We start from the raw sequence: 15,997 nt of genomic DNA on the forward strand, positions 1-15,997 counted from the left end.
GTTGAGGTTTAGTGAGGTAAAAAAAAAAACCTTGCATACCTCACACCCAATATCTGCTGCGGGCTCCACTGGGCTCCACAGGGAATGACATTGGGGGTGTAGAGTAGCATCTTGATCCGAGGCACCAATAGGCTCAAAGCTTTGACCTTCTTCCCAGAATGCCTAGCGCCACCTCCTCTATAACCCCGCCTCCGTGCACGCTTTTAAAGAAAAATGAAGACTTCAAAGGCTGCAGCAGAGGCACTGTCTGTGTTAGATGTCAGTCAGACATCTCCTGCTGCAGCTCATCACCTCCCCCAGCGGCGGCGCTGTATACTTCCGCGCCCTGGTTGCCGGGTACTTATAGCGGAGGCTCCGGTTTTCTTCCTGTTAGTCACACACACGACCGGTGTTCTCCTGGATCGCGTGACCGAACTCAGGGAGGAAGAAAGTGGGTCCCCCCGGCGGGACCCGCTGTAAATTGCGATCCCGCGCGGCTGGTGGGAGGTGGGCCGCGCGCACTGGCGTGGACACTGTGGTAGTACAGGGACCCCACTAGACCACCAGGGCAAGGGCACAGGTCGGTTTTCTCTCATAAACCGTTTATATAAGACCACAGTACCCGGTGGTGAAGTCCAGCAGGGGGATAAGGATTTTACCTCCCCCAGCCCCAGGGTGCCATTTAGAGTAAATGTTCCCGCCCTGGAGCTGCATATCTCTCTCCCCCTCACTCCCTGTCAGCGTTTGGACGCCATTAGGACAAGCTGAGCTGATCCTGGGGCTGTTTGGGCAAATCCTCCTCTGTAAAGCCGCCTGCATGTCAGCACTGTGCATTTTACAGGACACTTAAGTATTCTACATGTCTGCTGACAGTGTTAGTTAAGATAGAGTGCATTTAGTCAGGGTTATATAGTACAAATACCCTATGATATACATCCAGTCTTTACTGCGCATAGTACTACTCTGTATTGCTAGTCCAGTGCAGTTTTATTGCATGTCATAATTTTTGCATTGTACAAACTGTGACTGTGTGTGTGTGCATATTGCTGCTGTGTGACCTCCATTTCGTGTATCTCACTCAGATTGCTGTCCCTATATTCTATAACCTGAGGGGGCTAAGTGCGTCAGGTTTATAATTTAATCTAGGTAGTTCACAGGATATACTCAGTGTGTATTTTTCTCTGTGATTTTTAGTCACAATATACCTCTTGAATTCCCTGTTTGTGCTGATACACTACACAGGTGGTTCTTGTCAGGTATTGTGCTGCTGATATTGTACTGTGTTGCCTTGCATTGAGCTTTCGGATATGTCAGCTACAAAGGGCAATGGTGCTGGGGCTGATCCCACATTGCGTGGTGGTGACGCTGCAGACACATTTGAGGAAAACATAGCAGCTAAGGGTTCAGGTTCTGGGGGATCCTTACCCCCAAGTGGGACTGTAGCAACGGGGGTTCAAAATGAACCACCTTGGGCTACCTTCTCCACGCTATTGAATATGCTGGTAACTAGACTAATGCCCCCTATGGGACCTCCTGTGCCGGTACAACCGCTTATGGTCCCCGCAGTTAACCTGCCATGGGCAGATCAACTGTCCACTCAGTTACAGCAATTGAACCAATCACTGACTACTCAGAAGTCTAACCCTCGCCCGCCTAAGACCAAGGGGTCCTCTAAGCGGGCCATTACTTCCTCACAATCCACCAACGTCCCAGACTCCTCGTCTGATGAGGATGGCGTTTATACTGACCCCACAGATTCTGATCCCAACGCTACTGATGGGGAATCTGTTTCACAGGTGGATGTTCCTGACTTGTTGGAGGCTATCAGGACCATTCTTCAAATTACTGATGACCCGGAGCCTGATGCTACCCCTAAGAAACCAGACAGGTTTAAACGTCAGAAAGTGGTTAAACAAGTTTTACCTCATTCTGACCATTTAGTTGAAATACGTCAGGAATCCTGGGAAAATCCAGGAAAGAAATCATGCCTCACAAGAAGATGCTGGCTCGCTACCCCCTCACAGCGGAGCTAAGTAAAACTTGGGAACCCCCCGCCAGTGGATTCGCAGGTGGCGCGGCTGGTGGTATCCTCCGCTCTGCCGGTAACTACCGTCACGTCTCTGAAAGAACCAACGGATAAGCGTGTGGAGGGTTATTTAAGGGCAATTTACACCCTAACTGGTGCTAAGCATAGACCCACCATTGCAGCGATATGGGCTGCAGAGGCTGTTGAAGCGTGGGCTCAGGAGCTGGAGGCGGAGTTGCCTTCCAAAGCTTCTGATCATGCTAGAGAATGTCTGTCTTACATTGTCACAGCTTCTCATTACATTAGGGAGGCGGCTTCTGATGCCGGTATTCTGGCGGCCAAGGCTTCTACCACGTCCATTTTGGCTCGCTGGATTCTCTGGTTACGGTCCTGGTCTGTGGATCTGGACTCTAAGAAAACCCTGGAGGTACTCCCTTTTAAGGGAGACATTCTTTTCGGAGAAGACCTCAACAAGATAGTGGCTGACTTAGCTTCTGCTAAAACAGCATGTCTACCTAGTACTGCTCCTTCGGTGCCGAAGACTAAAAGTACTCCATTTCGCTCCTTTCGTCCTTCAGGGAAAGCAAAAGGTCAGGCATACCCGAAACAGATTCTCACTTCCAAACCCAATAAGCCCAAACCTAAACGGGCCTGGGCTGCCTGTCAGCCTACTTCCAAAACTGACAAGCCTGCCGCATGACTGGGCGGGCCTCCCTCTGGGGGATCCCAGGGTGGGGGGCCGACTTCTAGGGTATACCCAGGAATGGTTGAGGACCACTTCCAATGCCTGGGTACGGGAAGTCGTCACTCGAGGTTACGCCATATCCTTCATGAATCGTCCCCCTCATCGATTTTGCCTGACAGACGTCCCTTCGGATCAGGTGAAGGCAAAAACTCTTCATTCGGTGGTACAGTCCCTCCTGAACACAGGAGTGGTAGTACAGGTGCCTCTGGCTCAGAGAGGCAAGGGGTACTATTCACCACTGTTCCTAGTCCCGAAACCGAACGGGTCCTCCCGGCCCATTCTCAACCTCAAGTCCTTGAACAAATTTGTGAGGGTCTCCAAGTTTCGTTTGGAAACTCTTCGCTCTATTGTTCTGGCATTGGAACCTGGGGATTATATGGTCTCCTTGGACATACATGATGCTTACCTGCATATTCCCATTGCAGTGTCGCATCAGCAATACCTGATGTTTGCTGTTGGCAACCTCCATTACCAATTTCGGGCGTTACCTTTTGGTTTGACCACGGCTCCGTGAGTTTTCACCAAGGTCATGGCGGTAATGACGACTGTATTCTGCTGTCAAGGGGTCAGGATCCTACTGTACCTGGACGACTTGTTGATCCTGGTAAATTCCCCAGAAATTCTCCTATGCCATCTGGATCTGACTATCCAGTTTCTGCAAGCGCGCGGGTGGCTCATCAACTGGAAGAAATCTTCCCTGGTCCCTACTCAGAGCATGGTGCACCTGGGGGCGGTTGTTCTTGTCTCAGGAGAAAGTCCTGAAGATTCAGGACAGGATTCGATGCTTCCTATCTCGTCCGCAAGTGTCGATACATTCGGCAATGCAAGTGCTTGGTCTCATGGTGTCGGCTTTCGACATGGTGGAGTTCGCACAATTCCATTCCTACCCTCTGCAGAAGCTAATTCTTGCCAAGTGGGACGGCCTGCCTCACCGGATCAGGTCTCAAATGATCTCCTTGTCTCCGGAGGTCCGTCTGTCACTGACCTGGTGGCTTCAGGACCAGCGATTGAGCAGGGGTCGTCCCTTTTGGGTCTCCCAACTGGGTCCTTCTGACGACGGATACCAATCTGAGAGGTTGGGGCGCATTGTTGAAGCAACACTCCCGTCAGGGTCGGTGGACCAAGGATGAGTCTCTCCTCCCGATAAACATTCTGGAATTGCGGGCGGTGTTCAACTCATTGAACTTGGCCCAGCATTTAATACAGAACAGACCTGTTCAAGTACAGTCGGACAACTACACCACGGTGGCATACATCAATCATCAAGGTGGCACTCGAAGCCGCATGGCAATGAGGGAAGTATCACGGATTCTTCAGTGGGCGGAACGCTATCTGCCAGCCATATCGGCAGTGTTCATTCCGGGGTCCTAAACTGGGAAGCGGACTTGCTCAGTCGTCAGGACGTACACGCCGGAGAGTGGAGCCTCCATCCTAAAGTGTTTCAATTCCTCGTGGACAGATGGGGCCTTCCAGATGTGGAACTGATGGCGTCTCGACATAATCACAAGGTTCCGGTCTTCGGAGCAAGGACAAGGGATCCTCAAGCAGCGTTCGTGGATGCACTGGCAATTCCATGGAACTAGCAAGTAGAAAGGGGGCGATCGGGCACAGGTTTAAATTCCATATAATATTTAGAAAAATAGCAGAAAAAAGACCAAAATTGGACAGTGTATTGACCTAAGTAGGGAGATAACAATATATGTTATCAGTAATATACAGTCCTGGTTGGTGGTGCACCCAGAGCCAGAAGTACGTAAACTATGCAATGGGAGAGGACAGAAGGCTCTTGTGTGGGCGCACTCTTAAAATGAAAAAAATACTTGAAAGTATTAGAGAGAATATTTTAAGATATAACTTTTATTATTAAGGTTAAAACAAGATAAACTTCCCACACATCTTGTAAAATAACCGGAGATTATTGAGGAAAAAATGAAAAAATAAATGTTCTGGTCTCTTAAGTCGTAAGAGTATGGAAAGGGTTGTAGACATGGAGTAGTCATACCCCCATTTCCCCTGACCAGTACAGTATTTCTGTATTAATGGAACCGGGGGTTTCTTAGTCACAACACAGTTTCAAAATAATTAGGCTACAACTAGCTGAAATGGTAATCAGTGGTCACCACTCAAGGAATTATACCCCTGAGTATTGTTAGCATGCCATAGCCCTAATTGCGGGCAGAAATTGTGAGCAAGAAGTTATGGTCAGTTGATGTAGATATTGAGAGCAATAAAAGAAGGAGAAAGTAGAATTAGTGGTGATACTGCTGTTGGTGTGTGTTGGTCACATAAGAGAGGAAATTAATTCCTGACCTACTACACCAGGTATTCACAGGCAGTCACCTCTCCTGATACTAACCTGGCCCAACGCTGTTTGGCTTCCAAGATCGGACGAGATCGGGCACTGACAGCGTGGTATGGTCGTAGGGATTTATGTGTACACCAATGAGAGTGCACCTATATAGGAAATTGAAATGTGAAGGGTAAAGATGATAGAAAACGAAAATAACGGATAAGATAAGTACGTGAAAATATGTGGATCTGCTTTCCACGTTAGACCCGGTTTGAGAGATTCCACTGGTGTGGTACTCTATCCCGAGAATCGTGAATGAGAGTCCACGAAAATTGGTGAACACAGATTATGAAGATATTCAGGTTAGTATCTGTAATGGAATAATGCAAAGATTAAGCTGTCATTAGGCGGTATACAAAATTCAGGTGGGGCTGAGCCCAATGACCAACCGCAGACGTTCGTAGGCGTCAGAAAATTATAACCTTAGGCAAATAATGGTTTTTTGTTTAACCTTGTGCCAAAGAGTACGTATAGGGTTATTTATGAAGATACAGATAATATAACCCCTAAAGAGTAGAAAAACATACAAATAAACAAAGAGATAAAAAAAAATTTATAAAATGAAAATAAAACTAAAGATGAAAATAAAAATGAAAAAGTAAGCTGTATTGGGTAATATGACCCGGTACCGGCAGCATGAAACAAACTGCTCGGTGTACTGTACCATGCAAAATGATGATGTTAATACAAATAATATATCCCTTAAAGATAAGAGGTATATGAGATACACATAAATAAACCGATTCTGATGTAAGTAATATAACCCCTAATAGGGGAAGCTATATGAGTTGATATACCCAGTTGTTATAACGCAAAAATTGAGATAATTGGTATGCTGCACAGGACAAGGCTAAGATCCTGTTGTAGACATGCAGAATACTGGTAGCAAATTGATAAGACAAAAACAGTGAGTTCCTATCCCTAGAAGAAAATGTCAAAGCAGATACAAAATAAACTGACCAAAACAAATGCTGGCATAAGACCAATGATTTTAGGTGACTCACAGAATAGCCTCAGATACATAGGAGGCTGAGTGTTAGGCTGGTCTAACGGCAATGATCCTTGCAACAAGGATAATCTAAGTAATTAGAGGGAGCTTACGAATCTCCATCATACACACTCTAATCTACACTATCCACACACCATACCACGCTGCACCAATCCCTCCACAATCCTCCCACCCACCAATTCACCACCCGTTCACCTCCTCCATCCAACACACACCCATTATCACATATCTGACACACACACACTGCCCGACACATGCCACCACATATCTGACCACAATACTCTCCCTGCCCAGCCCGCAACGTCACCCCATCCCCTTTTTTGCTTCCTACACTAACACCAGCAAACCAATCCTCACACCCCCATTTCCCTCATCACCCCTCGCCGACATAACAATCTTTCCACCCAACACACATTTCATTTGCCCCCTCACATATCCCATTAGCCCCCCCCCCCCCCCCCCCCTCCCACCTCCACTTCCCCACATCCCCAGTAACCAAACACTCTCTACACACATCCCTGGCATCACACCTATTTTTTTCCCCCATTCTAACATCGATTCAGCCCCACAATCTATCTATACATCAGGCTATTAAGCAGCACAACCACTCATATGTGTATTTATTTCCTGCCCATTTCCGCCAGGCTGTCATCCAGCCAGCGGCGCTTAGACACACTGTTCTCATCTGTGTCTCTCCGCTTTCTTGCCCTTTTTCCTTTTTCCCATTACCAATATGGCGTCCATATTCTCGCGAGATCGCGTCCTCCAATCAGACTCTTAACTCCGGCTGCACCTCCGCTATCTCGTTACCTAGCAACCGCTAGGCACAGCGCTAATACGCGGCTCTCCCTTATTGGTTAATCACGCCACCAGCCGCCCTTAAGTATCATCCCAACCCACCCCACTGCACGGAACCAGGAAGTGAACAAGCCCACAGGGTGAAACGCGTTTTCTGCGGGGAACTCCGTCCACACAGTCATATCATGGCGCCATTCTAACGGATCATAACTAACTCACTGGAGATTCGTAAGCTCCCTCTAATTACTTAGATTATCCTTGTTGCAAGGATCATTGCCGTTAGACCAGCCTAACACTCAGCCTCCTATGTATCTGAGGCTATTCTGTGAGTCACCTAAAATCATTGGTCTTATGCCAGCATTTGTTTTGGTCAGTTTATTTTGTATCTGCTTTGACATTTTCTTCTAGGGATAGGAACTCACTGTTTTTGTCTTATCAATTTGCTACCAGTATTCTGCATGTCTACAACAGGATCTTAGCCTTGTCCTGTGCAGCATACCAATTATCTCAATTTTTGCGTTATAACAACTGGGTATATCAACTCATATAGCTTCCCCTATTAGGGGTTATATTACTTACATCAGAATCGGTTTATTTATGTGTATCTCATATACCTCTTATCTTTAAGGGATATATTATTTGTATTAACATCATCATTTTGCATGGTACAGTACACCGAGCAGTTTGTTTCATGCTGCCGGTACCGGGTCATATTACCCAATACAGCTTACTTTTTCATTTTTATTTTCATCTTTAGTTTTATTTTCATTTTATAAAAAATTTTTTATCTCTTTGTTTATTTGTATGTTTTTCTACTCTTTAGGGGTTATATTATCTGTATCTTCATAAATAACCCTATACGTACTCTTTGGCACAAGGTTAAACAAAAAACCATTATTTGCCTAAGGTTATAATTTTCTGACGCCTACGAACGTCTGCGGTTGGTCATTGGGCTCAGCCCCACCTGAATTTTGTATACCGCCTAATGACAGCTTAATCTTTGCATTATTCCATTACAGATACTAACCTGAATATCTTCATAATCTGTGTTCACCAATTTTCGTGGACTCTCATTCACGATTCTCGGGATAGAGTACCACACCAGTGGAATCTCTCAAACCGGGTCTAACGTGGAAAGCAGATCCACATATTTTCACGTACTTATCTTATCCGTTATTTTCGTTTTCTATCATCTTTACCCTTCACATTTCAATTTCCTATATAGGTGCACTCTCATTGGTGTACACATAAATCCCTACGACCATACCACGCTGTCAGTGCCCGATCTCGTCCGATCTTGGAAGCCAAACAGCGTTGGGCCAGGTTAGTATCAGGAGAGGTGACTGCCTGTGAATACCTGGTGTAGTAGGTCAGGAATTAATTTCCTCTCTTATGTGACCAACACACACCAACAGCAGTATCACCACTAATTCTACTTTCTCCTTCTTTTATTGCTCTCAATATCTACATCAACTGACCATAACTTCTTGCTCACAATTTCTGCCCGCAATTAGGGCTATGGCATGCTAACAATACTCAGGGGTATAATTCCTTGAGTGGTGACCACTGATTACCATTTCAGCTAGTTGTAGCCTAATTATTTTGAAACTGTGTTGTGACTAAGAAACCCCCGGTTCCATTAATACAGAAATACTGTACTGGTCAGGGGAAATGGGGGTATGACTACTCCATGTCTACAACCCTTTCCATACTCTTACGACTTAAGAGACCAGAACATTTATTTTTTCATTTTTTCCTCAATAATCTCCGGTTATTTTACAAGATGTGTGGGAAGTTTATCTTGTTTTAACCTTAATAATAAAAGTTATATCTTAAAATATTCTCTCTAATACTTTCAAGTATTTTTTTCATTTTAAGAGTGCGCCCACACAAGAGCCTTCTGTCCTCTCCCATTGCATAATTCCATGGAACTTTCAGCTGCCATACGGGTTCCCTCCGGTGTCACTCCTGCCCAGATTAATACGGAAGTCAAGCAAAAAGGAGGAATCATACTTCCGATCGCTCCCGCGTGGCCCAGGCGGCATTGGTTCTCAGACCTTCAGGGTCTCTCTATAGAGCGTCCTCTTCTACTTCCACAGCGCCCAGATCTCCTCGTTCAGGGCCCCTGTGTATATCAGGATTTAGCCCGGTTGGCTTTGATGAAATGGCTCTTGAATATTCCGTCTTGAAGACTAAAGGATTTTCTGAAGCGGTCGTTCAAACCATGTTGAAGGCCCGGAAACCGGCTTCTACTCGGATTTACCATAGAACTGGAATTCTTACTTTGCTTGGTGCGCATCTAACAATCATGCCGCTTACAAATTTAGTATGGCCAAACTTTTAGCCTTTCTACAACAGGGCCTAGACCTGGGCCTTCATCTGGCCTCCATCAAGGTTCATATTTCTGCCTTGTCGGTTTGGTTCCAGAGAAAAATTGTGACTTTACCTGATGTACATACTCAGGGTGTTTTGCGGATTCAACCTCCCTATGTCCCGCCTGTGGCCCCTTGAGACTTGTCGGTGGTTTTCGAGGCATTGGAGCCTCTTGAATCTGCAGAGCTTAAGTGGCTTTCTCTTAAGGTATTGTTTCTGCTGGCTATTGCCTCTGCTAGAAGGGTGTCGGATTTGGGTGCCTTGTCTTGTAGGTCACCATATCTGATTTTTCACCGTGATCGGGCGGTTCTTGGAACACATCCGGGGTATTTACCCAAGGTGGTGTCTTCTTTCCACCTTAATCAGGAGATTGTGGTTTCGGCCTTTGCCTCTGCTGATTTGTCTTCCAAAGAGCGATCTTTGGATGTGGTACGGGCTCTCCGTATCTACGTGAAGAGAACTGCCTCCATCAGGAAGTCGGATTCTCTCTTTGTTCTGTTTGGTTTTCACAAACGTGGCTGGCCTGCTCACAAGCAGACCCTGGCCAGATGGATTAGAATGGTGATTGCACATGCTTATATACAGGCTGGCCTTCCAGCTCCTGCTAGCATCAAGGCCAATTCTACTCGGTCGGTTGGACCTTCTTGGGCGGCCTGCCGTGGTGCGACCCTTGAACAATTGTGCAAGGTGGCTACGTGGTCCTCAGTGAACACGTTTATAAGGTTCTATGCCTTCGATACTTCCACCTCCCAGTATGCTTCCTTTGGACGCCAGGTTCTTGTGCCCGCTACAGTGCGTCCCCTCCCATAAGGAACTGCTTTAGGACATCCCCAATGTCATTGTCCAGTGTATCCTGCAGCAGAAAACGAGATTTATGGTAAGAACTTACCATTGTTAAATCTCTTTCTGCGAGGTACACTGAGCTCCACAGGGCACCCACCCTGACTTACTTAGCTTCTTTGGGTTGGCATGGCATTAGCCGCTGACACTTTCTCCTGTCGTGAGAATGTGGTGTATGTAGCTACTGACAGTTGACGTATCTTTTGCCTGCTAGTGCATTGGACTGGTTAACAAAAACTGAGCTTCTGTGCATGGAGGCTGGGTTATAGAGGAGGCGACGCTAGGCATTCTGGGAAGAAGGTCAAAGCTTTGAGCCTGTTGGTGCCTAGGATCAAGATCCTACTCTACACCCCCATTGTCATTCCCTGTGGAGCCCAGTGTACCTCGCAGAAAGAGATTTAACAACGGTAAGTTCTTACCATAAATCTCGTTTTTGGATTACCGTGGGTATGTACGGTCTCTATACCAGCTGTATCCAATAAAACATCGGCTAAAAGACAAAAACAAAACATACTCTCCTGTCCGGTGGTCTCCAGAGCTCACAGTGGTCTCCCCTCCATCTTGTCACTGGGGAGGGGGGTGTTGGGAGGTGCAAGGGCTGCTGGGAGTTGTAGTTCTCCCATCAGCCAGCTCCAGGGGGGAGGACACTGCATGGGTCACATACACTGGGGGTCACTCACACACATTCATTCAAACTTAAACTCACAAATGCTCATGCTCACACACACACACTACATAATGGACCTGATTCAGAGATGGACTCCGATTGCTACATACGCAGCAAGAGCTGCGTCCATCTCCTCACATGCTGGGTCACTCAGCGCAGGGAAAGGCCGCCCAGAATGTGTGGCACCAACCGATGAGTCCACAATTACAATGTGGACACATCGAATTAAGGTTGACACCTGGTGCGTTGTCAGTTGGTCAGCCGGCATTTTTTTTTATCGGAGTGGCTGCATGTGATGTCACACAGCCGCCCTGAAATTGCTTTCAGAACGCCCCTGTCTGGCCTGCCTGTGAATGCTGCATCAACGCACCCATCCCCCACAGCAGCCGCTGTCAATATCCTTGCGGCGGCATCCTGGAAAAATGAGGCCGCAAGGTGTAGGGAAGCACATGTGCACTGCGCTCGCATTCAGGTCTGAATGACCCCCACAAACCGCTGCTACAGAGGACAGGTACCTGGCTCTGTAAGAGGACCCTACTTCGGAAGGTGAGTAATTAAATGAAATATAACGATTTTAGGAAAAATCACACTCAGGAAGTGCAAGAAAAAAAGACACTGTAGAAATCACTGCGTGTCATTTTCCGTCCTGTAGTTGAGTACCAAAACCATGCGGCTGCAGGGAAAAATCCAGCGCCGCAGGGTTTTTTAGATTTTCTGCCCACAATTGAATCTGCCCCAAAGAATATATATTTTCACCTTGAGGATTTCTTATGTTTTGAATAGAGTACGCAGCTCATTAAATATGCTGTGGGAATTTTACACTCCTGTCGATTCAATGAATTATCAGTGTTAACCATACTGAATATCCTTATCAAGGTTTATAGTTCAATATTGGTTTAAACAAAAGCGAGTCAGTATTCACATAGACTTGTTATAGTATTTTAATATATTTTCATTAAAAGTTACATTTTAAATCACACATTATACATAGAGTCATCTTTGTTTTACTTTGCTGTGCGGCATAGAAAATATAATGCAAATACTTTGATATAATTTTTTACTACTGGGAGCACCAACAACATCAAAACATTTAAATCGCAATTTGCAAGGTATTATTAGCCTGCAATACACATTATGGTTGGTTTCATATATACATTTGTCATATATTTCTTTCTATTACAAATGTTGTAAATGCCTTAAGGGATCAATATAAACCTGTTTTGCATCTGCAAAGTGATCGACAGCCCATGTCTAAAACCTACTAGTCTGATATACTAGGACCAATTTGTGATCCAGCTGGACACAACTCTCACAACTCCACATGCCGTCCAATCACCCAGCTTATATGAAATCAAATCAATTACCCCATAGGAGTTTTTCTAGTTTTGTTATTTTTCTTAGAGTTAGGCACAGGGAGGCTGCTGGCAACAAGCCTCCCTGCTTCGTGGGACTTAGGGGGGGAATAGTGTCCAACCCTGAGAGGTTAATGGCCACTATCTCCGCTGACAGGACACTGAGTTCCTGAGGGTGATGATCGTTAGCCGCCCGAGGCGACCTCCCACTCCTATGAGTGAGTCACTGCCGTCCCGACAAGCGGGGAGCCGGTGTGAATGGCGGCAACAGGGTAGGACCACAGTGCTAACTGTGCTCCGGAGAGCTCAACGGTACACAGTGCGGCGCTATGAAGGGCATCATGAGCCTACCCTGGTCACTCAAGGCTTTCAGGGACCTCGGTAATGCTGCTAGCCCATACCTCAGGCCAGTATAAAGAATTGAAAGCGGGAAGACGCGCCATGTTCAAGGGGCGGAGCTTCTCCTCAGAGCGGACCCAGCTGCTTCCAGCGCCATTTTCTCCCTGCAGATACACCTACAACGACAATAAGAAAGTCTCGCTAACCTTCCCTGCGTCTAAAGATTTAAACGCTCTATTTGAAAAATCCTGGGAAAACCCGGAGAAAAAATTCCAGATCCCAAAAAAGGATTCTGGTTGCTTTTCCCTTCCCTGAGGAGGATTAGAAAAAAATGGGAAAACCCACCCATAGTTGACGCATCTGTCTCCAGACTGTCAAAAAAGGTGGTTTTACCTGTCCCTGGATCTACTTCGTTAAAAAAAAAACGGCTGATTGCAAAATTGACACTACGCTCAAATTCATATACACTGCTTCAGGAGTGGCGTTAAGGCCCACTATTGCCTGTGCATGGATTTCTAAAGCTATAGTAAAGTGGTCAGGCACGTTACTAGAAGACTTAGATACAATGTATAGAAGTGACCCTGAACTGTTTTTACGTAAGATACAAAATTCTGTGGGTTTCATGGTGGAGTCCATGAAGGACCTGGGTACGCTGAATGCAAGGATATCTTCCATTGCTGTCTCAGCTCGCACAGGTCTCTGGCTACGCCAATGGTCTGCAGACGCGGAATCCAGGAGAAGTGTGGAGAACCTACGCTTCACAGGTCAGGCTCTATTTGGGGAAGCGTTGGATGTGTGGATTTTCACGGCGACCGTGGGTAAGTCACCCTTTCTTCCTTCAGCTACTCCTACTATGAAGAAACCCTTTTCTTCATCTACATCACAGTCCTTTCGGACCGCTAAGACGAAAAAGTCCAAGCCTCCTACCATCTTCTTTAGAGGCGGTCGGGCAAAATCCAAGAAGCCTGCCCCTGCAGGTTTCCAGGACCAGAAGCCTGCTTCTGGTTCCTCTAAATCCTCAACATGACGGTGGTCTGCACAGCCTGGAGAACGGGCTGGTGGGGGCGAGACTCAGACGTTTCAGCCACGTCTGGGTGTCGTTCAGCCTGGATCCCTGGATACAGGATATTGTGTCCCAGGGATACAGACTGGAGTTTCAAAAATCAGGCTTGCCAGTTTTACTGACAGAAAGGGCTATCCTACAGGAAGCCATCCAAAAATTGGAAAGGTCAGCGGTCATTGTTCCAGTTCCACCTCTTAGGCAACACAAGGGTTACTATTCAAACCTTTTTGTGGTACCGAAACCGGATGGTTCGGTCAGACCGATTTTAAACTTGAAATCGTTGAACCCTTATCTGAGGGAGTTCAAATTCAAAATGGAGTCTCTGAGAGCGGTGATCTCAGGTCTGGAGGAGGGAGAGTTTCTGGTATCCCTAGATATCAAGGATGCGTACCTTCACATTCCGATTTGGCCGCCGCATCAGGCTTATCTCAGATTTGCACTGTTAGACAATCACTATGAGTTCCAGGCACTGCCATTCGGTCTTTTCACGGCACCAAGGGTGTACACCAAGGTGATGGCAGAGATGATGGTTCTCCTCCGCAGACAGGGAGTGAACATAATTCCATATCTGGACGATTTGCTGATAAAATCGTCCAGGGATAAGTTGTTGCAGTCCATTGCTCTCACGACTCATCTGCTCAGGGAACATGGTTGAATCCTAAACCTTCCAAAGTCACATTTGGAGCCGACAAGGAGATTGTCTTTCCTGGGGATTATACTTGACACGGAAGTACAGTGGGTGTTTCTACCGGTGGAAAAAACGTTAGTGATACAATCAATGGTCCGGTATGTCTTGAAGCCAGCCCGGGTATATGTTTATCAGTGCATTCGCCTTCTGGGGAAGATGGTTGCCTCCTACGAGGCTCTACAGTTCGGAAGATTTCATGCTTGGTCTTTCCAACTGGATCTCCTAGACAAGTGGTCGGGATCTCACCTACATATGCATCAGAGTATACGTCTGTCACCGAAAGCAAGGATTTCACTCCTCTGGTGGCTACAAATGCCTCACCTTCTGGAGGGACGCAGGTTCGGGGTTCAGAACTGGATCCTTCTAACCACGGATGCAAGTCTCTGGGGTTGGGGCGCAGTCACTCAAGGGGAAACCTTCCAAGGAAGGTGGTCGAGTCTGGAATCCACTCTTCCAATAAACATTCTGGAACTGAGAACCGTATACAACGGTCTTCTCCAAGCGGCACATCTTCTGCAAAATCAGGCCATTCAAGTACAGTCGGACAATGTGATGACGGTGGCCTACATAAACCGACAGGGAGGAACAAAGAGCAGAACTGCTATGTCAGAAGTAACAAGAATCCTCCACTGGGCAGAAAAGCATGCAGTGGCGCTGTCCGTAATCTTCCTTCCAGGAGTGGACAACTGGGAAGCAGAATTCCTCAGCAGGCATGATCTCCATCCAGGAGAATGGGGCCTCCAATAGACATGATGGCCTCACGTCGGAGGAACTGTTCCAGGTCGAGAGACCCACAAGCAGTGGCGTTGGATGCCCTGGTACCACCGTGGGTGTTCAAGTCAGTTTGTGTGTTCCCTCCACTTCCTCTCATTCCAAGTTTTCTAAAACTCATAAAGAGAACAAGGGTTCAGGCAATTCTCATTGCTCCGGACCGGCCAAGGAGAGCTTGGTACGCGGCTCTTCTGGACTTACTGCTGGAAGATCCGAGGCCTCTTCCTCTTCGCGAGGATCTTCTGCAACAGGGGCCGTTCGCTTATCAAGAATTACAGCGGCTACGTTTGACGGCATGGAGGTTGAACGCCAAATCTTAGCCTGGAATGGTATTACGAGCAAGGTTATTCCTACCCTGATACAGGCTAGGAAAGGAATAATGTCTAAACATTTCCATCGCATTTGGAAAAAGTATGTGTCTTGGTGTGAATCCAAGAGGTTTCCTACGGTGGCGTTTCAACTGGGACGGTTTCTCCTGCAGCAGGTGTGGATATGGGCCTGCATTTGGGATCCGTAAAGGTTCAGATTTCAGCCCTATCCATTTTCTTCCAGAAACAATTGGCTGCACTCCCGGAGGTTCAGACTTTCTTTTAAGGGGTTCTGCACATTCAGCCTCCCTTTGTGCCGCCAACGGCACCCTGGGATCTTAACGTGGTGTTGCATTTCCTGCAATTGGATTGGTTTGAGCCTTTACAGGAGGCTGAGATAAAGTTTCTCACGTGGAAGGCTGTCACTTTGTTGGCCTTAGCTTCTGCTCGACGTGTGTCGGAATTGGGGGCTTTGTCCTGTAACAGCCCCTACTTAATCTTCCATGAAGATAGAGCTGAGCTCAGGACACGTCAGCAGTTCCTTCCAAAGGTTGTGTCTTCTTTTCATATCAACCAACCTATTGTGGTTCCAGTAGCTACTGACGCCTCAATTACATCATTACACCTTGGATGTTAAGAGGGCTTTGAAGATCTACGTGAAGAGGACTGCTCTTCACAGAAAATCAGAC

The 15,997-nt window shown here is 46.7% G+C and overlaps 1 protein-coding gene and 2 pseudogenes across 9 annotated transcripts in view; 2 read left to right on the forward strand and 1 right to left on the reverse strand.

Annotated features, from left to right (window-relative positions):
• Positions 1-15,997, forward strand: part of SYCP2 (synaptonemal complex protein 2) — a 1,046,702-nt gene that overhangs the window by 517,514 nt on the left and 513,191 nt on the right. The gene's annotated exons all lie outside the window — the stretch shown is intronic.
• LOC134894847 (5S ribosomal RNA) lies at positions 5,058-5,176 on the reverse strand (annotated as a pseudogene).
• On the forward strand, positions 8,161-8,279 carry LOC134894848 (5S ribosomal RNA; annotated as a pseudogene).

The sequence above is a fragment of the Pseudophryne corroboree genome, chromosome 3, assembly GCF_028390025.1.
Source record: "Pseudophryne corroboree isolate aPseCor3 chromosome 3, aPseCor3.hap2, whole genome shotgun sequence".
Classification (NCBI taxonomy): domain Eukaryota; kingdom Metazoa; phylum Chordata; class Amphibia; order Anura; family Myobatrachidae; genus Pseudophryne; species Pseudophryne corroboree.